This window comes from Pristiophorus japonicus, unplaced genomic scaffold, assembly GCF_044704955.1.
Source record: "Pristiophorus japonicus isolate sPriJap1 unplaced genomic scaffold, sPriJap1.hap1 HAP1_SCAFFOLD_42, whole genome shotgun sequence".
Classification (NCBI taxonomy): domain Eukaryota; kingdom Metazoa; phylum Chordata; class Chondrichthyes; family Pristiophoridae; genus Pristiophorus; species Pristiophorus japonicus.
Window position 1 is genome coordinate 2,575,293 of NW_027254090.1, and position 23,415 is coordinate 2,598,707.

Genomic DNA, 23,415 nt, shown 5'->3' on the forward strand with positions numbered 1-23,415 from the left:
TTGCAGCCTCTCTGTGTCCTCTGCACAACCCGCTTTCCCACTAATCTTTGAGTCATCTGCAAATTTTGTTGCACTACACTTTGTCCCCTCTTCCAGGTCATCTATGTATATTGCAAACAGTTGGGGTCCCAGCACCGATCCCTGTGGCACACCACTAACCACCGATTTCCAACCTGAAAAGCACCCATTTATCCCGACTCTCTGCTTTCTGTTCGCCAGCCAATTCTCGATCCATGCTAATACATATCCTCTGACTCCGCGTACCTCTATCTTCGGAAGTAACCTTTTGTGTAGTACCTTATCGAATGCCTTTTGGAAATCTAAATACACCACATCCATCGGTACACCTCTATCCACCATGCTCGTTATATCCTCAAAGAATTCCAGTAAATTAGTTCAACATGATTTCCCCTTCATGAATCCATGCTGTGACTGCTCGATTGCACTAAGCCTATCTAGATGTCCCGCTTTTTCTTCCTTAATGATAGTTTCAAACATTTTCCCCACGAGAGATGTTAAACTAACCGGCCTATAGTTATCTGCCTTTTGTCTGCCCCCTTTTTTAACCAGAGGCGTTACATTAGCTGCTTTCCGATCCGGTGATACCTCCCCAGAGTCCAGAGAATTTTGTAAGATTATAGCCAATGCATCTGCTATAACTTCCGCCATCTCTTTTAATAAACTGGGATGCATTTCATCCGGACCAGGGAACTTGTCTACCTTGAGTCTCATTAGCCTGTCCAGCACTACCCGCCTAGTGATAGTGATTGTCTCAAGGTCCTCCCTTCCCACATTCCTGTGACCAGCAATTTCTGGCATGGTTTTTGTGTCTTCCACTGTGAAGACCAAAGCAAAATAATTGTTTAAGATCTCAGCCATTTCCACATTTCCCATTTTTAAATCCCCCTTCTCATTTTCTGAGGGACCAACATTTACTTTAGTCAATCTTTGCCGTTTGATATATCGGTAAACGCTTTTACTATCTGTTTTTATGTTTTGCACAAGTTTAATTTCGTAATCTATCTTTCCTTTCTTTATTGCTTTCTTAGTCATTGTTTGCTGTCGTTTAAAATTTCCCGATCTTCTAGTTTCCCACTAACCTTGGCCACCTTATACGCAATGGTTTTTAATTTGATACTCTCCTTTATTTCCTTGGTTATCCACGGCTGGTTATCCCTTCTCTTACTGCCCTTCTTTTTCACTGAAATATATTTTTGTTGTGCATTGTGAAAGAGCTCCTTAAAAGTCATCTGCTGTTCCTCAATTGTGGCACCGTTTAGTCTGTGTTCCCAACTACTTTAGCCAACTCTGCCCTCATCCCACTGTAGTCCCCTTTGTTTAAGCATAGTACGCTCGTTTGTGACACTACTTCCTCACCCTCAATCTATATTACAAATTCAACCATACTGTGATCACTCATTCCGATAGGATCTTTTACTAGGAGATCGTTTATTATTCCTGTCTCATTGCACAGGACCAGATCTAAGATAGCTTGCTCCCTTGTCGGTTCTGTAACATATTGTTCTAAGAAACAATCCCGTATGCATTCTATGAATTACTCCTCCAGGCTACCCCGTGCGATTTGATTTGACCAATTAATATGTAGGTTAAAATCCCCCATGATTACTGCCGTTCCTTTTTCACATGCCTCCATTATTCCCTTGATTATTGCCCACCCCACCGTCAAGTTATTAATTGGGGGCCTATAAACTACGTCCACCAGTGACTTTTTCCCTTTATTATCTGTAATCTCCACCCACAATGTTTCAACATTTTATTCATTCGAGCCAATATCATCTCTCACAACTGCCCTAATATCATCCTTTATTAACAGAGCTACCGCACCTCCTTTCCCTTCTTGTCTATCTTTCCGAATTGTCAGCTACCCCTGTTTGTTTAATACCCAGTCTTCACCACCCTGCAACCACGTTTCTGTAATGGCCACCAAATCATACCCATTTGTCATGATTTGTGCCGTCAACTCATTTACTTTATTTTGAATGCTGCATGCGTTTAGGTAGAGTGTTTAATACTAGTTTTTAAACCATGGTTTTTTGTATTGACCCCTCCTGCAGCCCCTTTATATTCATACATATTGTCCCTTCCTATCACCTTGTGGTTTACACTTACCCCAGTGCTACTCTGCTCTGTTGCCTCCTGCCTTTTGCATTCTTTATTGAGCTCCTGTTTACCTGTGCTCTCACCCACTCTAACTAGCTCAGAGCCCTCTCCTGCGTTCTGAACACTTCTCGCATTGAGGCACCGAGCTTTCAGGCTTGCCTTTTTATTACACTTTGACCCTTTAGAATTTTGCTGTACAGTGGCCCTTTTTGTTTTTTGCCTTTGATTTCTCTGCCCTCCACTTATACTCATCTCCTTTCTGTCTTTTGTTACTGTCTCCATTTTGTTTCCCTCTGTCTCCCTGCATTGCTTCCCATCCCCATGCCATATTAGTTTAACTCCTCGCCAACAGCACTAGCAAACACTCCCCCCAGGACATTGGTTCCGGACCTGCCCAGGTGCAGCCCGTCTGGTTTGTACTGGTCCCACCTCCGCCAGAACCGGTTCCAATGCCCCAGGAATTTGAATCTCTCCCTGCTGCACCACTGCTCAAGCCACGTATTCATCTGAGCTATCCTGTGATTCCTACTCTGACTAACACGTGGCACTGGTAGCAATCCCGAGATTACTACTTTTGAGGTCCTACTTTTTAATTTAGCTCCTAGCTCCTTAAATTCATCTCGTAGGACCTCATCCCTTTTTTTACCTAAATCTTTGGTACCAATGTGCACCACTACAACTGGCTGTTCACCCTCCATTTTCAGAATCTTCTGCAACCGTTCCGAGACATCCTTGCCCCTTGCACCAGGGAGGCAACATACCATCTGGAGTCTCGGTTGAGGCCTCAGAAACGCCTATCTATTCCCCTTACAATCGAATCCCCTATCACTATCGATGTCCCACTCTTTTTGCTGCCCTCCTGTGTAGCAAAGCCAGCAACGGTGCCATGAACTTGGCTGATGCTGCCCTCCCCTGATGAGTCTTCCCTCTCAACATTACTCAATGTGAGGCCAACGTGATATCCGCTACACTGCAGCCCATCAAAGGGCGAGAAACCACTGAATATAAAGGATGAGCTCACAAATATCAGGGGCAGTGCAGTCTGGTCAATGTCAAACCCTCCTTTCTTATTCAGCAGCGGCATGAACGGGAGTCAGACGCCACAAAGTTGAATTAAAGATACAAATGCAAGCAACACTTGCAAATCTTTTCAGTGTAAGATTCTTTAACTTTATTTGAAATGCTACTGCGTTGAATCTGAAAATACGCATGTTGGGATTTTATCTTCACTACTGATTGTATTTTGTGTGCATGGTAGGAATAACCGGTGCAGTTAAATTTGAAAAAAGTTACCCCAGATTCGTGGTGTCATCGGCAATCAAGATTTTGAACCGGAAAGCTATAACACAGTGAGTAAAATGAGATATCGTTTTCGAGTTAAGATGCAAAGCACAGGACAAATGATTGAAGTACGGACTGTTCCTGAGTTAGCATTTGTTTGATTGTGCAAAAGAAGATGAGGGGTTAATTAATGATGGTTTCCCGTGAAAGCAAGAGAAAACTTTAAGAAGAAACCATACGGTGCCTGTCAGGTGAGCGCTACTTGTGATACCTGGTGGGAATGGACGGAGATTTTAAAGACCCTTGTATTACAGAACCTTCATATAGAGGAACATCTCCAGCACGCTATGTAGGTCTCATGGTGCAACGGTAGTGTGTCTGATTTAGATCCGAAGGTTACGTGTTTAAATCACATCGGGGTCACTGTTCGTTTGGATATTGTTCTTCCAGAATTAATATTTCTTTTGCTGTTTGGCAATAACCAGACCCTTGCTTCAAGGTCTGTCTCACTGTTTCCCCGGTGTCAGGCAGAGAATATTTTTTTATTTAAAAAATACTTTATTCATATAAAAATTTGTGCAGTACATTCAAAAGCAGTTCAGTACATTTCGCTGCGGTCAGTAATCCCATACACTACATTTGGGTTCTGACGGCAGTTCCTGTCGATATATTCCCTTGCTTTTCAGTTCCAGTACAATTCGGTACATTACGGGATACCTTGTAGTACATTCAACAAATTACATCACACGTGTCACTGTACAGTACATGGAATGGGTAACGGTACATTTACACTTTTTTTCAACGTGCATCACGAAACAGACCTGACATTGTACATGGCACAACAGATGTGTTTACAGATCATGGTGCTCCTTGTACACAATAAAGAAGTTGCAAGTACGGCCCGAGGGGAGTTTTATATTGATTCCTGCCCCCGGGTTTACCGTGTCAGAAGGGCTTTAAACTGTGGACCTTCCCCACCCTGCCTTTGCGGCAACTGCACCACTTTTAAGTGCGTCCCTCAGCACGTAATCCTGCATATTGGATTGCGCCAGTCTGCAACTCGCAGAGGTGGACATCTCCTTGCTCTGGAAGACCAGCAAGTTTCGGCAAGAACAAAGAGCATCTTTGACTGAGTTGATGGCCCTCCAGCAGCATGTGATGTCTGTCTCGGTGTGTGTCTCTGAGGACAGCCCGTAGAGCACAGAGTTCTGTGTTACGGAGCTGCTTTCTCACGGCTGCAACCCGGGTTCGATTCCCGGTCAGGGAAATTGTACTTTTAATTCAAAACCTTATAAAAAAATAGTTCATCTATTTTACACATCTTTATGCATCTACTGTGTAAAAGAAATAGAAGCATTGATTTAAACATCATTTATTAATTCATAAAATTCTATTGTCATATGATATATTTTGGTCTGAGCATATGAGGAAATTTTCTCCCGAGAACATTGGGTTTTATTCTGGTAATCTGGTGCTGAAAGTGGAAATGTTTCCGCAGTGCAGCGGTTAACACGTTGGCCTCACACGCAAATCATCGACACCATCAGGGGCAGTCCTTCGGGATCGAGGAGGAGTTGCTTCCACTCACAAAGTGAGTCCTTTGATGGCTCAACAGTCCGATATGAGAGCCACAGATCCTGTTATGGTGGGACAGACATACGTCGAGGGAAGGGGTCGTTGGGAGTGGTTTGCCGCGTGCTCCTTCCGCTGCCTGCTCTTCCTCTCTTCATTATCGTTGCATCGAGCCTCAAAGAGCTCAACGCCCTCCCAGAAGGACTTTCTCCACATCGGGCTGTCTGCGGCCAGTGTCTCACAGGTGTCAGTGGTGATGTTGCACTTTACCAGGGAGGCTTTGAGGGTGTGCTTGTAACATTTCCGCTGTCCTCCTTTGGCTCGTTCACCCTGAAGGAGCTCCGCATAAAGACGTAAACATAAACACATACAGATTAGGGGCTGGAGTTTGCCATTCGGCCCCTCGAGCCTGGTCCACCATTGAAGAAGACCCTGTCAGTTCTTCAACAGCAAGTTTTAACATCTGGGGCAGAGCCAACAGGCGCCTGGCTGCAATGAGTGATAAAAACGTGCGTTGGTTAGAAGCCTGGCTAGCTCAGTCGGAAGAGCATGAGATTCTTAATCTCAGCGTCGTAGGTTCGAGCCCCACGTTGGGCGATTTCTTTTCATTTCATGTTGCTTTCATGGAAAACCTCTGACCGAAACGGCACAAAACAAAAATGTTCCTTTCAAAGTCATTAAACTCCGAAATTTCCACGCCCCGCGAATCTCCTGAAATTGATGCCTCTAGTTTTGCTGACTCAATCCATGTCCCTTTGCAATGTTGTGCTCCCACCCACACTATGAAATGTGCCAATAACTTATCGAATCATGGAATGGTTACAGCACGGAAGGCCATTCGGCCCAACGAGCCCGTGCCGACTCTCAGCGAGTTCCACTCCCCCACCCTTTCCCCGTAGCCCTGCAATTGTTTTTCCTTCAGAAACGTATCCAACTCCCGTCTGATAGAAAAGATTGAATTTGCCTCCACCACCCTTTCAAGACGTGCATCCCAGATCCTAACCACTCCGTGATAAATGGCCATCTCCTGTTCCTATGGGTGAAGTCTGGGAAACACGAGATCAATTCCTGCCACACTCACAGCCTTCTTAAATATAGCACTTTCTTTCTATTCTCGTAAAACCAGCTCCTGACGTTTCGGCCAGCTGTGTCGGTTAAAGCTCTGGTTAAATTCCTAAGATTACTTTACCTGCATTGTAGCGGTTGTCAGTTTTGCCTCACACGCGAAAGGTACCCCGTTCGAGCACGGGTGGAAACATTATTTTGGAGACTATTTATGCTGTGAAATAAATTGAACAAAAGTCGCCCCCGGTTCCTTTTCGCATGAGCACTGAACATTTTAAACCAGTCTCCAACATACAGAGTGAGTAAAGTCAGTAAGGGGAGAAAACTTCATCAATGATTCAAAATCCTTAAATAGTTAAAGTTCAGTTATTGAAGTTTCCACTGTCCCTCAGTAGCAATTCTACAAAACAACGCTGTCGGTTAATGAATGGGGAATAAAACAAATAATCTTCACCCATCCCCATCCCCCGACACACAGTTTAATTTGTTGCATGTCATTATTTTAATGATTTTGAATGAAAGATTTACTTTCTGCATCCGGGCTCCCTCTGTGAGCACCGCATCACGAAACGAGCAGGAAACACTTTGAAGTGTTTACCACAATTGCTGACATTTCTTAGCTTTCTTCTTGTGCTTTTTCAGCTCTTCGTCCTTTTCAGCTTCTGACTGCGGATATTGCTGTGATTAAACCTGAACACAATGCAATGTCTGTCTCACTGTTTCCCCGCTGTCAGGCAGAGACAAGCCTGCTGCCCTCATTTATTTCATGTGACAGGACACAAAAGTTCAAAATTAACCTGCAAGTGGCCACGCACAGCACTGAATAGTCAGGATGGCCCAGCGGTCTAAGGTTCTGTGTTCAGGTCACTGTCTTCTCTGAAGATGTGGGTTCATGTCCCCTTTCTGATATATTTTTTGAACCAAAAACTAATGTGCGATAAAATGGAACAAGAGCAGTCCGGTGTGCATTGTCACATGATGCAAGCTACCTCGGACCCGGACCAACGCCCCACACACCGAGCACATGCTCAGGAAAACCCCGGGGGAGAGAATATCCCGGTCATTGGTCCTTTTGTAACACTGAACAAGTGCCCGGTCTGAAACAATCCAGAGTAATAACTTGCAACTGGCGCATCTAACAGTCAGGATGGCCAACCGGTCTAAGGTGCTGTGTTCAGTTCACAGTCTCTTCTGGTTGTGTGGGTTCAAATCCAGCTCCTGACATTCAGTGTATTTAATTGCAAACTCATTTGTTTGGACACCACTCTCAAGTGCTTTTGGAGATCCATCGATCTTTATAAAATGACCCCACTTCAATGACAAACAACGATATCAAAGTTACTTCTCAAACCGGGAATCGATCCTGGGTGGCTGTAGCGAAAGGAATGGTTTTGTGACACATTGAAATGTGCCCTCTAAATATCTCGCACTGCTAATTTAACAACACGGTTATAATTTGTTTCAGTGCAAAAGAAGGCAGGCTCGAAGGGACAAATGGCCTACTCCTGTGCCTGGTTCTTGTGTTCTTATACAGAACAAATGAATAACTCTCCCTCAGTTCGCATTTCTTTCATTGTGCAAAAGAAGATTGTGGGTTCATTAATGATGTTTTCATGTGAAAGCACCATAAAAGTTTAAGCGAAATAATTCACCCAACATGGGGCTCGATTCTACGACCCGGATATCAAAAGTCTAATACTATGCCGACTGAAGGAGCCGGGCCTGCTAAAGTTGCATCTTCCTGTCGCTGGTTGCTGCCAGGCGCCTGTTGGCATCGCCCCGTGGGTTTATCTCGAGCTTCATACCACGAAACCGGTTCTCCTGAATTTAAAGACTTGTAAGGAGATCAATCATCAAAAGCCGTGTCATTAACCACAGCTGGGCCGTCAATTTTCTGATCACAAAGTGCTTTCAGTCCTTGTCAATATCTCTTGTCGATTTGCCGGTGTTTCCCGATTCTGTCAGTCTCTCTGGCTCTCTTCAGTTATGTGTGGTCACCTGCAGGTTGATTCTCGATCAATGCCTGTGTTTGTGTCTTCAACAACAACAGAAAATGTTTCTTAAATATTTCTTACGTTCTCTCCAATGCCTTGATATCCTTCCTAAATTGTGGTGCTCAGAACTGTAAACAGTTCTCCAACTGAGACCTAAACCGGGATTGAAAAGGTATGGTATAAGTTCCTCGCTGGTGTCCTCCATTTCACGACATATAAAGCCAAGGGCCCTGTGTTCTTTTTAAACAACTTAGCAACTTATCTACACAGCTTCAAAGATTTATGTGTGTAAATCACTCAATCCTTCAACTTCCCTTTTAACATAATACCATTCAGGTTATGTTTTCTCATATCACCTCCCTTTGTTTCCCAGACCTTACACACAGGTACAGGAGGAGGCCCATTAAGCCCCTTGAGCCTGTTACACAGGAACAGGAGGAGGTCCATTCAGCCCCTTGTGCCTGTTACACAGGAACAGGAGTAGGCCCATTCAGCCCCTCGACCCTGTTGCACAGGAACAGGAGGAGGCCCATTCAGCACCTCGAGCCTGTTACACAGGAACAGGAGGAGGCCATTCAGCCCCACGAGCCTGTTACATAGGAACAGGAGGAGGCCCATTAAGCCCCTTCAGCCTGTTACACAGGAACAGGAGAAGGCCCATTCAGCCCCTCGAGCCTGTTACACAGGAGCAGGAGGAGGCCCATTCAGCTCCTCGAGTCTGTTACACAGGAACAGGAGGAGGCCCATTCAGCCCCTCGAGCCTGTTACACAGGAACAGGATGAGGCCCATTCAGCCTCTCGAGCCTGTTACACAGGAACAGGAGGAGGCCATTCAGGCCCTCGAGCCTGTTACCCAGCAACAGGAGGAGGCCATTCAGCCTCTAGAGCCTGTGACACAGGAAAAGGAGGAGGCCATTCAGCCCCTCCAGCCTGTTACACAGGAACAGGAGAAGGCCATTCAGCCCCTCGAGACTGTTACACAGGAACAGGAGGAGGCCATTCAGCCCCTCGAGCCGGTTCCGCCATTCAATGTGATCATGGCTGATCTGTGACGAAACTCCATATACCCACCTTTGGCCCATATTCCTTAATAATTTTGGTCAAAATGCGATGTAAAATGAACAACTGACCCCGCACCAACTGCCCTTTGCAGAAGGAAGTTCCATTCCTCTCCCACCATGTGTGTGTAGGAATGTTTCCGAATTTCACTCCTGAAACGTCTGGCTCTAATGTTTAGACTATGGCCCCAATCTGGTACTCCCCAACCAGCGGGAATCATTTCTCTCCACCTAATCTATCTGCTCCCCTATTATCTTGAAACTTTTGATCAAATCACTGCTCGACCCTGTAATTTCCAGTGGGTGTAATCTCATATCTTAATTTAAACCTTGGAATCCAGGTATTATTATGGGAAACCGACACAGTGCTCCCTCCAAAGCCAATGTAGCCTTCCTAAGGCAAGGTCAGTGAAAACTGAATCAAGGGACGGGTCTTACTAGATTTAATCTGATGGTTTCCAGCAGGCATTTGGAAAGGTCCCACACATCATCATCATCATCATCATAGGTGGATCCTCGAACGAGGAAGGCTTACTTCCACATGGGTTAACAGGTGTTTCAATGAAGGACCCGATGTTGCAGTCCTGAACTCCAATCAAAGGGTGGAAGATGCCTGTGGGTGGATGGTTTTAATGTGGTGTGACCATTGCACACCAGCCACTACACGGGCTTGACAGAGCGAGGTCTTGGTCCAGTGGCAAGGGTTAACGAGGACGGCTGGAGACCTGCTCTGCTGCACGTCATAAAAACCCATGTAGCCGTTTGGTGCATGGGCAGGAACATCGGCGGGATCCAGGTACAGCGGAGGAACTCGAAGGTCAGTGTGGAGGAACGATGAGAGATCGTGGTGGAGGAACGGTGAGAGATCGTGGTGGAGGAACGGTGAGACATCTTGGTGGAGGAATGGTGAGAGATTGTGGTGGAGGAACGGTGAGAGATCGTGGTGGAGGAGCGATGATAAGTCGTGGTGGAGGAGCGGTGAGAGATCGTGGTGGAGGAGTGGTGAGAGATCGTGGTGTTGGAACAGTGAGAGGTCGTGGTGGAGGAGCGGTGAGAAATCGTGGTGGAGGAGTGACGAGTGGTCGTGGTGGTGGAACGGTGAGAGGTCGTGGTGGAGGAACGGTGAGAGATCTTGGCGGAGGTGCGGCGAAGGTTAAACACAAGGGATGTTGGCAGAAATCAAAGTTGAGGCAATGTATGTGTTGTGTATCTGTAAAGCATGCACTCCCATGTTCAGCCACCAGGGAGCTCATCCCCTGAAGCCCCAAGGGATTCCAGCACCACTTGGGAGCACTGTAGGTAAGCCGGCTCCTAAGGCGAGCTTCTCACTCTGGAGTGTCTTATGAAAGACTGAGGTCACTCTTACTTTAATCACCCTGTGTGCAGCATCATCTGTGTTAGGACCACGATAACTGGCGACGAGAATACGAATCCAACACAAACTTGCAGCAAACTGTTGGCATCCTGAAGAAGTTCTCGGAGGGTGAGGACTGGGAATCCTATGTCGAATGGCTAGACCAGTACTTTGTAGCCAATGAGCTGGACGGAGAATGAAGTGCTGCAAAAAGAGAGCGGTCCTCCTCACATTCTGTGGGGCACCGACCTACAGCCTCATGAAGAATCTTCTGGCTCCAGTGAAACCCACAGATTAGTCGTATGAGGAGCTGTGTACACTGGTTCGGGAGCATCATAACCCGAGGGAGAGCGTGCTTTGGTGAGGTATCGGTTTTACACGTGCCAGCGATCTGAAGATCAGGAAGTGGCGAGCTACGTCGCCGAGCTAAGGCGACTTGCAGCATAATGTGACTTTGATGGCTACCTGGAGCAAATGCTCAGAGACTTTCTTGTACTGGGCATTGGCCACGAGACCATCCTACGAAAGCTTTTGGCTGTGGAGACACCGGCCCTCAGTAATGTCATTGCGATAACACAGGTATTTATGTCCACCAGTGATAACACCAAACAAACCTCTCAGCACACAAGTGCTAGCAATCTTCATAAATTAAGTGGAACTGTTTTTGTCAGCAGACATGTACAGGGCAGAAACCACGAGTCTGCAACTGGCAGCAGGCCTCAGGTGACCCAGATGACTCAGAGTCTCCAACAAAGGATGAATGCAAGGCAATTCACACCTTGTTGGCGTTGTGGAGGTTTCCATTCAGCCTACTCATGCCGCTTCAAAGGGTATGTTTGCAAGAGCTGTGGAAGAATGGGGCATCTCCAACGGCCTTGCGAATGAGCTGCAAGCTCTGCAATACCTGCTAATCACCATGTGGCAGAGGAAGATCGGTCCATGGTGGATCAAAGCAATTTAGAGCCTCAGAGAGAGGAGGCAAATGCTGAAGTACACGGGGTGCATATTTTTTCGACGAAATGTCCACCTATAATGCTAAATGTAAAATTGAATGGCTTACCCATAACCATGGAACTAGACACTGGCGCTAGCCAATCCATCGTGAGTAAAAATATGTTTGAGAGACTGTGGTGCAACAAGGCATTCAGACCAGCCCGAAGCCCCATCCACACGAAACTGAGAATGTACACCAAAGAGCTTATCACTATCCTGGGCAGCGCCATGGTCAAGGTCACCTACGAGGGCACGGTGCACAAACTGCCACTCTGGATTGTCCCGGGCGATGGCCCCACAGTGCTTGGAAGGAGCTGGCTGGGCAAAATCGGCTAGAACTGGGATACCATCCGAGCGCTATCACATGACGATGAGGCCTTATGTACCCAGGTTCTGAACAACTTTCCTTCCATTTCTGAGCCAGGCATTGGAAGCTTTTCCGGGGCGAAGGTGCGGATTCACTTGGTCCCAGAGGCACGACCCATTCACCACAAGGCGCGAGCGGTACCACACATGATGAGGAGAGAGTGGAAATCGAGCTGGACAGGCTGCAACACGAGGGCATCATCTCCCTAGTGGAATTCAGCGAGTGGCCAGCCCGATTGTTCCAGTACACAAAAGTGATGGCACGGTCAGGGTTTGCGGCGATTATAAAGTAACTATAAATCGTTTCTCGCTACAGGACCAATACCCGTGACCTAAGACAGACGACCTATTTGGCGCGCTGTCAGGAGGCAAGGCTTTCACCCAGCTTGACCTGACTTTGGCCTACATGACGCAGGAGCTGGAGGAGTCTTCGAAGGGCCTCACCTGCATCAACACGCACAAGGGACTATCCATCTACAACAGATGCCCGTTTGGAATTCGGTCGGCTGCAGCGATCTTCCAGAGAAACATGGAGATCGTACTCAAGTCAGTACCACACACGGTGGTGATTTAGGACGACATATTGGTTATGGGTCGGGACACCACGGAACACAGTCAAAACTTGGAGGAGGTCCTCCAGCGACGGGATCGTGTAGGGCTGCGGCTGACGAGGTCGAAATGCATCTTCATGGCAACAGAAGTGGAGTTTTTGGGGAGAAAGATCACGGCGGACGGCATTCGGCCTACAGACGCAAAGACAGAGGCTATCAGGAATGCGCCCAGGCCACAGAACGTCACGGATCTGCGGTCGTTCCTGGGACTCCTCAACTATTTTGGTAACTTCCTACCGGGGTTAAGCACCTTTTAGAGCCCATACATGTGTTATTGCACAAAGGTGAGAACTGGGTATGGGGAAAAAAAGAACAAGTAATTGCTTTTGAGAAAGCCAGAAACCTTTTATGCTCCAACAAGCTGCTTGTATTGTATAACCCATGTAAAAGACTTGTGCTAGCATGTGATGCGTCGTACTACGGTGTCGGGTGTGTATTACAACAAGCCGACATTGCGGGCAAGTTGCAAACTGTCGCCTATGCTTCCACGAGCTGTCTGAGGCCGAGAGGGCCTACAGCATGATTGAGAAAGAGGCACTAGCATGTGTTTTCGGGGTAAAGAAAATGCATCAGTACCTGTTTGCCCTCAAATTTGAGCTGGAAACCGATCACATACCCCTCACATCCCTGTTCGCTGAAAACAAGGGGTTAAATACTAATGCCTCAGCCCGCATACAAAGGTGGGCACTCAAGTTCTCAGCGTAAAACTATACCATCCGCCACAGGCCAGGCACTGAGAACTGTGCGGATGCTCTCAGTCGGCTACCATTGCCCACCACGGGGATGGAAATGGCGCAGCCTGCAAACTTGTTGATGGTGGCGCAGTCCGCTGACTTGTTGATGGTTAGGGAAGCGTTTGAAAATGATAAATCACCTGTCACGGCCCACCAGATTAGGACTTGGACCAGCCAAGATCATCTGCTGTCTCTAGTAAAAAACTATGTACTGCATGGGAGCTGGGTCAGCATCCCCGTTGAAATGCATGAGCCAATCAAGCCGTTCGAGCGGCGAAAGGACGAGCTGTCCAGTCAGGCAGACTGCCTGTTGTTGGGCAACCGCATCGTGCTAACAAAAAAGGGCAGGGAGACGTTCATCTCGGATCTCCACATCAAACACCCGAGTATCGTAATGATGAAAGCGACAGCCAGATCCCACGTGTGGTGGCCCGGTATCGACTCTGACTTAGATTCCTGTGTATGGCAATGCAGCGTATGTGCTCAGTTGACCAACGCGCCAAGAGAGGCACCACTAAGTTTGTGGTCCTGGCCCTCCAGACCATGGTCGAGGATCCATGTCAACTATGCGGGCCCATTTCTAGGTAAAATATTCCTGGTGGTGGTGGATGCTTTTTCATAATGGATTGAATGTGAAATAATGTCGGGAAGCACCGCTACCACTACCATTGAAAGCCTGAGGACCATATTTACCACCCACGGCCTGCCTGACATACTGGTCAGTGACAACGGGTCATGTTTCACCAGTGCCAAATTTAAAAAATTAATGAACCGCAATGGGATCAAACATGTCACCTCGACACCAGTTAAACCAGCCTCCAATGGGCAGGCAGAGTGGGCAGCACAATCCATCAAACAGAGCCTTAAACGAGTCACAGAAGGCTCACTCCAAACCCGCCTGTCCCGAATACTGTTCAGCTATAGCACGAGACCCCACTCGCTCACAGGGGTGCCCCCGGCTGAGCGACTCATGAAAAGGACACTTAAAAGCAGACTCTCGCTGGTCCACCCCAAACTTCATGATCAGGTAGAGAGCAGGCGTCAGCAACAAAATGTAAATGATGGTCGCGCTACTGTATCACGGAAAATTGATCTGAATGACCGTGTATGTGCTAAACTATGGACATGGTCCCAAGTGGATCGCGGGCACGGTGATAGCTAAAGAAGGGAGTAGGTTGTTTGTCGTCAAACTAGACAATGGACAAATTTGCAGAAAGCACCTGGACCAAATGAGGCTGCGGTTCACAGACTGCCCTGAACAACCCACAGCAGACACCACCTTTTTCGAAACACAGTAAGCCCATGGTGGAAGACAAGCCATCGTGGGCAACAAAGGCGATCTTTTAAAGTCGCGAGTGCCTTTCTGTTGGATCTGACAGCAGCTGCGTGTGCTAGTAAAGAGCTCAAATGTAATAGAGCCCAGTGCAGGCAGAACAGGAAAAGTACATTTATTGTGAAGTTAAAATGTAGGGAATGTATGTAATTATACGTATATATAAATACTTATATATCTATATATATATATAAACAAAGTTAGTCAGTCAGTCAGTCATGTCTTGTCTTGCCTTGTCTTGATTTGATTTGTATTTGAAAAAAAGGGGGAAGGAGCTCATCAGGTCACACAGCCCATACGCAGCCTCTCGCTAAAATTGCTATGTTTCTAACTTATGTCATTTGCCATCTTTCAGATATGGAATAACAAAATCCCACCGCAGATTCTTCTCCAGTCAGGCAGTCCTCGAATGCGTGTTCAATCAAATCAGTATGACTTCAAGTTGCATGTAATGCCTTTTTACTTAGACGACATGAAATGCACAGTAAGATCACGAATCACGTTTGCACGCAATCTCTCACTTGCACAAACACACAAACAAACTAAAATTCCAGCACCCTCCAAAGGCAGTTTTTGAAATTTGAAATTTGAAATCCGGGACAGACAGCACATCCCTTTTAAACAGACACAGAACGAACCGGGACTGATCGCACACCATTTTCGAGAGACAGGGAATGCCCCCGACCATCAGCACATCACCTTAAAAGGGATACGGAAACAGAATGAACAAAAACAGAGAATTCTGTAAAACTCAGCACGTCGTGCAGATTCTGTGGATGAAGATCCCGGGTTTACGTTCAGTCAGATGATCATTCCGATATTTTAGGAAAAATGTAAAGTTTACAGATTTTTTCAACTAAAATAGCGCCTGGAAAAAAATAGGCAGCGAGGAAGGACAAATGGGGATCTCTGTGATACGGAGGAGTGATTGAATAATAAATAGCACAATGCGAAAGGGCAAAGTGGGTGGTTAGCTTGCAATAAAGTAACAAAGAATGGTCCAGACGAGGTTTAAGTGGGAACAGCAGAACCATTACCAGACAATGGGATCGGCGCTTATGATCCGATACATGAACCTAATGTTGAGGCCAGAAGACTATAACATCCTGAAATATAGTGTGTGGACGCCTTTTAATCAGACCAGGCAGCTTGGCCACCCCGGATTGATTTCCTGTACGGTTTGAATTCGGCAGCCAAGGGTCTAATTCAAAAACCAGCTTCTCACATCTTTTCGGTGCTAGAGAAACAGGACACAATCATATTAAGGGCAGAGTATCTTTCACTTTGAATTGAAGATTGACGCCGAATGTATGCTTATCCCAATGGAGGTGAGCTCATGCATGCAGAAATGAAGATATACTGATCAATATTGGCCGGTACCAATCATGGCATTATGTTGTCCAATGAGACACAAAGCCGAGTACATCTGAGATACTTTAACTTTACTCAGTTAGGTGAGTTTCACTTTGCTCCTGGGAAACTCCAGGATTTGGACGCTGTGGGATCAACGAAGCGAAATCACACGTTTTAATTTGAAATGTGTCCGTTTTCTCAAATGTTTACCGGCTCAGAAGCCATTCTTTGACTAAAAGTTGGCAGGGCTCGTCTGGGATTTGAACCTGAGACCTCTCGCATTTCAATTTTGAAAATCCCAAAACGAAAATGATACACATAGACCAACGAGCCACCGACAACGAGGAGCGTAGCTCTCAGATTCTGACGGTAGTTTACTATTCGGCCCATCGTGCCTGTGCTGACTCGCAGAGTCCTATCTGATGAGTCCCCCGATCCAAAGTCTTGCTAATGTTTAACCTTTGATGAATATATTATTAATTTGAGACATTACATTACCAAAGAGCTGCATCCTTGTCAGTAAAAGATGACTTTGGCAATGAGGTTAAATTTGATTGACAAAAAAAAGAGATGGCTCAATTTTCTTAACACAATAACGACGAAGGTGGGAGCACACTGGATCATCAGTCCATCGCCTCAACCTCTCGGCCACCTCGTCTCCTATTTACAGCAACGTCAGACATCCATCCCCTACTTTTTTCATCCAAACAGAAATAATGTGCAAGGAAATCACCTTCACCGCCTGTTCTGCCCGTGCAACCAGATCGACAGTGATGAAAATGAGCCATTAGCTTCTTAAAGCAAACAGCCTTCCTTGACTTCATGTGAGTGACTGTCCGAAATGGTTGATTTTGAGGCAGAATCATAACAAAGAATATAAAATTCCAGCGGCAAGTTAGTTGACCATGGTATGACTCGAACCTGCAATTTTCTGATAACATCGCTGTGACAATCGAATTCAGACGCCTTATCCATTACGCCACGCGGCCGCTTCCATTGGTACAAAATGTGTTGTTTGTTACATTTAGAGCAAATTTGGGACAAGGGTGATTTCAAGGAATTAATGTTGGACAACTTGAGCATATTTCGAGTAATGAATATATGCGCTGCGATATGGATGCGCACCGGCACAGGCAATGTCAATGTAGCTTGAAACACAACAATTTAACAATTCGGTTATCGCAGCTGAAACGACACTCCTAATAAAACTATACAGGATGATCCAGATGATGAGAAAATACGTCATAAAGGGGCAAATTATGAACCGGAACTGACAACCATATCGTTTAAGCAGACACCGAATGATCCTGAACAGCAAGCACATCCCTATTACAAAGATGTAGAATGTCCCTTGACTGACAGCAGTTCGCTTTTAATGGAATAATGTGGGATTTCTATCATTCTTGAAGGCAATTGTGCTGTGCGTGAGTGAGCATGGGGCTCAGGACAAGTCGGGGCTGGGACGGTTATTGAAGCCACAGGTAATAGACAGGCAGGAAGGAGGGAGGGAAGAAAACCAACCCAGAAAAAAAGACAATTTAAAATATCTATATATTATCATAATAAGAAAATAAATAATTTTACAATATTTTTTGCATAAAATTGAATTTAATTTGATTTCAATAAATAAGTAATGTTTCATAATCTATATATTTTTTTTATTGAACGAAGGCTGTGTGACTGGGTGAATTCCACTGGGAATCAGGTGGTGCAGTCAGTCAATACGCAAACACAGTCAGACCATGGTGGAAGACAAGGCACGATGGAAGATTGGGGAATAAATGCGATCTTTTAAAGTCACGAGTGCCTTTCTGTTGGATCTGACAGCAGCTGCGTGTGCTGTGAAAGAGGTCAAATGTAATAGAGCGCAGTGCAGGCAGAACAGAAAAAAGTACAATTATTGTGAAAGTAAAAAGTCGGCAATGTCTGTAAATATACGTATATACAAATATTTATATGCATATATATATATAAAAACAAAGTTAGTCAGTCAGTCATGTCTTGTCTTGTCTTGATTTGTTTTGTGTATGAAAATGTCGGGGAAGGATTTCATCATGTAACACAGCCCACACACAAGCTCTCGCTAAAATTGCTATGGTTCTAACTTATGAAATTTGCCTTCTTTCAGATATCCCACAGCAGATTCTTCTTCTGTCAGACAGTCCTCCAATGCGTGTTCAATCAAATCAGTGTGGCTTCAAGTTGCAAATAATGCCTTTTTTCTCACATGACATGAAATGCACAGTAAGATCGCGCAGCACGTTTGCACGCACTCTCTCGCTTACACAAATACACAAACAAATTAAAATTCCGACACCCTCCAAAGGCAGTTTTTGAAATTTGAAATTGAAATCCGGGACAGACAGCACATCCCTTTTAAACAGACACAGAACGAACCGGGACTGATCGCACACCATTTTCGAGAGACAGAGAATGACCCCGACCATCAGCACATCACCTGAAAAGGGATACTGAAACAGAATGAACAAAATCAGAAAATTCTGTAAAACTCAGCAGGTCGTGCAGATTCTGTGGATGAAGATCCCGGGTTCACATTCAGTCAGATGATCATTCCGATATTTTAGGAAAACATGTAAAGTTTACAGATTTTTCAACAAAAATAACGCCTGATAAAATAATCAGCGAGGAAGCACAAAAGGCAATATCTGTGATACAGTGGAGCATAGGAGTGATTGAATAATAAATGTCACAATGCGAATAGGCAAAGTGGGTGGTAAGCGGGCAATAAAGTAACAAAGAATTGGCCAGAGGAGGTCCCCCTCTTCATAGTCCTCCTTAGGTTTTCCCTTTGATGAATGTATTATTACATTGCATAAACAAACTGCAGTATCCTTGTCAGTAAATGTTGAATTTTGCTATGAGATTGAGTGATAAAAAAAACAGAGGCGTCAAATACTTAACACAATAACGACGAGGGTAGGAGCACACTGGATCAGCAGTCCATCGCCTGAACCTCTCGGTCACCTCGTTTCCTATTTACAACGACGTCAGATATCCATCCCTTACTTTTTGCATCCAAACAGAAATAATGTGCATGAAAATCTACTTCACCGCTTGTTCTGCCCGTGCAACCAGATCGACAGTGATGAAAATGTGCCATTAGCTTCTGAAAGCATACAGCCTTCCTTAACTTCAGGTGAATGTCAGTCCGAGATGGTTGGTTTTGAGGCAGAATAAAACAAAGAATATAAAAGTCGACAAGGCGAGTTAGTTGACCGCGGCAGGACTCGAGCTTGCAACCTTTTGATAACATCACGGTTACAATTGAAATCAGACGCTTATCCATTAGGCCACGCGGCCGCTGCTGGCTACAGAAAATTTGTTGATGGTTGTATAGAGAGCAAATTTGGGACAAAGGAGAAATCAAGTTGTGGATTTCGGAAAACATGAGCACATTTCGAGTAATGAATAGATGCGCTGCGATATGGATGCGCACGGGCACAGGCAACGTCAATGTAGCTTGACACATAACAGTTTAACAATTCGGTCATCGCAGCTGAAATCAACTCCTTTTAAATCTATACAGGATGAACCGGATTATGAGGAAATACGTCTCAAAGGGGCAAATTATGAATGGGAACTGTCAACCTTCGCATTTAAACAGACATCGAATGATCCGAGACTGCAAGCACATCCCTCTTACACAGATGCAGAATGACCCTTAACGGACAGCAGTTCCCTTTGCAAAGAATAAAACGGGATTTCTATCATTCCTGAAGGCTGTGAGTGAGTGAGTGTGGGGCTCAGGACCAGTCGGGGCTGGGACGGTTGTTGAAGCCACAGGTGATAGATAGGCAGGAAGGAGGGAGTGAAGTAAAACCAAACAAGACAAAAAGCCAATTTAAACTATATATATATTTATCATAATAAAAAAAAAATTTACAATTTTATTGCAAAAAAATTGAATTTGATTTGATTTAAATAAATAAATAATTGTTTCATAATCTGTATGCTTTTGGTTGGACGAAGGCTGGGTGACTGGATGAATTCAATTGGAAATCAGGGGGTGCAGTCAGTAAATACCCAAACTCAGTCAGCCCATGGTGGAAGACAAACCACGAGAGAAGATATGGGCAACAAAGGCGATCTTTTAAAGTCGCGAGTGTCTTTCTGCTGGATCTGACAGCAGCTGCGTGTGCTGTGAAAGATGTCAAATGTAATAGAGCCCAGTGCAGGCAGAACAGAAAAAGCACATTTGTAGTCAAAGTTAAAAAGTAGGGAATGTATGTAAATTTGCTTGCATATAAATATTTACATATGTATATACATAAACAAATTCAGTCAGTCAGTCATGTCTTGTCTTGTCTTGATTTGATTTGTATTTGAAAATAAGGTGGAAGGAGTTCAACATGTCACACGCAAGCTCTCGCTAAAATCGCTATGTTTTATCCAGCTTTTACCACGAGGCTGGAAAATTCAGCTCATGATTTGTGGCGGTGGAAAAGCTTACCGACCCGCCTTCTAGTTTCACTGAAATTATGATGTCAATCGTCATGCAGTGCTCTGCCAGCATCCCGGATGGAAAATTAGGCCCTAACGCCTCATTATACGCCCTCCCCAGGAAACGCCTGAAAAACCAGACATTCGCAGGGTGCAGCAGGCAGTATTTGCGGCGTATTTAAATAGAGTGATGAGGATCCTACATCGCAGGTCACATTGACTGTAACAGTTCCGCACAGCACACTGGCTGAAGTTCTGACTTGAAAGCGGCAGTTTTATTTGCCATTACAGTGTCCTAACAACGTCAGTGGTGCAGGTAAATATCTCATGATCTCAGTAGCGAGAAGTCTGACCTTTTCGATGTGCAGTTAAAATCAGTAGAGTTTAGTGGGAATTCCATCGCATGAGGTGTTGTGACGTTAAAAAGCTGTCTAGCAGCCAATCACAATGCAGAATTCTCACAGCCAGGGAACCATTCAGATGGAGAGTGACACAGTTAATTCAGAAACTAGGGTCCTAAATTAAGGAAAGGTAACTTCCATGGTTTGAGGCGTGAACTGGCTAGAATAGACTGGCAAATGACACTTAAAGGGCTGACGTTGGAAAGGCAATGGCAAACATATAAACATCACATGGATGAACTTCACCAATTGTACATCCCTACCTGGAGTAAAAATAAAATGAGGAATGTGGCTCAAACGTGACTAACACGGGAAATTAAGGATAGTGTTAAATCCAAGGACGAGGCATATAAATTAGCCAGAAAAAGCAGCAAACCTGAGGACTTGCAGAAATTTAGAATTTAGCAGAGGAGGCCAAAGGGCTTAATTAAGAGTGGGAAAATAGAGTACGAGAGGAACCTTTCCGGGAACATAAAAACTGACTGCAAAACTTCGATATATATGTGAAGAGGAAAAGATTAGTGAAGGCAAATGTTGGTCCCTTGCAGTCGGATTCATGTCAATTCGTAATGGGGAACAAAGAAATCGCAGACCAATTGAACAAAAGCTTTGGTTCAGTCTTCATGAAGGAAGACACAAATAACCTTCCGGAAGTACTCGGGGACCGAGGATCTGGTGAGAAGGAGGAACTGAAGGATATCCTTATTAGGCGGGAAATTGTATTAGGGAAATTGATGGGATTAAAGGCCGATAAATCCCCGGGGCCTGATAGTCTGCATCCCAGAGTACTTAAGGGAGTGGTCCGGAAATAATGGATGCATTGGTGATCATTTTCCAACAGTCTATCGACTCTGGATCAGCTTCGATGGACTGGAGGGTAGCTAATGTAACACCACTTTTTAAAAAGGGAGGGAGAGAGAAAACGGGTAATTATAGACCGGTTAGCCTGACATCAGTCGTGTGGAAAATGTTGGAATAAATTATTAAGGATGAAATAGGAGCACATTTGTATAGCAGTGACAGGATGGATTTATGAAATAGCAGATTTTTCTCCTGTCAGGCAGTCCTCGAATGCGCGTTCAATCAAATCACTGTAGCTTCAAGTTGCATGTAATGCCTTTTTTCTCACATGACATGAAATCACAGTAAGATTGGAGAGCACGTTTGCACGCACTCTCTCGCTTACACAAACATACAAATATACAAAAATTCCAAAGGCAGTTTTTGAAATTTTAAATCCGGGACAGACAGCACGTCCCTTCAAACAGACACAGATTGATCCGGGACTGATAGCACAGCATTTTAGAGACGCAGAAAATGACCCCGGATAGACAGCACATCAACTTAAAAGGGATACGGAATCAGAATGAACAAAAACAGAGAATTCTGTAAAACTCAGCAGGTCGTGCAGGTTCTGTGGATGAAGAACCCGGGTCCACGTTCAGTCGGATGATCATTCCGATATTTTAGGAAAAATTTAAAGATTGCTGATTTTTTTCAACATAAGTAGCACCTGGAAGAAATAGGCAGCGAGGAATGACAAAAGAGGATGTCTGTGATACAGTGGAGCGTAGGAGTGATTAAATAATAAATGGCACAATGCGAAAAGGCAAAGTGGGTAGTAATCGGGGAATAAAGTAACAAAGAATGGTCCAGAGGAGGTGTTAGTGGCAACAGCAGAACCATTACCAGACAATGGGAGCGGTGCTCGTGATCCGATACGTTGAACCTAATGTTGAGGCAAGAAGACTATAACATGCTTGAATTAAAGGATTTGAACGCCTTTTAATCAGACCAGGCAGCTTCGCCATCCCGGAATGATTTCCTGTACGGTTTGAGTTCGGCAGCCAAGGGACTGATTCAAAAGCCAGCTTCTCACATCTTTTCAGCGCAAGAGAAACAGGACGCACTCATATTCAAAGCAGAGTATGTTTCACGTTGAAGTGGAGATAGACGCGGAATGTATGTTTATCTCAATGGAGGTGAGCTTATGCGTGCTAAAGGAAGATATACTGATCAAGTATTGGCCGGAACCAAACACGAGTTTAGGTTGTCCAATGAAACACAGAGTCGAGTACATCTGAGATACTTTAACTTTACTCAGTTCGATGAGTTTCACTTTGCTCCTCTGAAACTCGATGATTTGGATGCTGTGGGAACAACGGAGCGAAATCACAAGTTTTAATTTGAAATATGTGCATTTTCTCACATGTCAATTGGCTGAGAAGCGGTTCTTTGATTAAAAGTTGGCAGGGGTCGTCCCGGATTTGAACCCGTGTGCTCTCGCATTTTAATTATGAATATCGCTAAATGAGCATCATACTTCGAGAAAAGCGAGACGCCGACAGTGAGGAGCGTAGCTCTCAGATTCTGACGGTAGATTACTATTCGGCCCATCGTGCCTGTATTGACGCTCAGAGACCTATCTAATGAGGCCCGCTCTCCATAGTCCTGCTAATGTTTTCCCTTTGATAAATGTATTATTAATTTGAGACACAACTTAAACAAAGTGCAGCATCCTTGTCAGTAAAAGTTGATTTTTGAGGTCAAATGTGATTGACAAATAAACTCGACGGGTTAAATGTTTAATACAATAACGACGAGGGTGGGAGCACACTGGATTAGCAATCCATTGCCTGAACCTCTTGGCCACCTCGTCTCTCATTTACAGCAACATCAGACATCCATCCCTTACTTTTTGCATCCAAACAGTAATAA

At 45.0% G+C, this 23,415-nt stretch overlaps 1 non-coding gene across 1 annotated transcript; it reads left to right on the forward strand.

Annotated features, from left to right (window-relative positions):
• The first annotated feature begins 5,498 nt into the window (after positions 1–5,498).
• Positions 5,499–5,571, forward strand: trnak-cuu (transfer RNA lysine (anticodon CUU)). Its single transcript has one exon. It is a non-coding gene; the product is annotated as a tRNA-Lys (tRNA).
• The last annotated feature ends 17,844 nt before the right edge of the window (positions 5,572–23,415 follow it).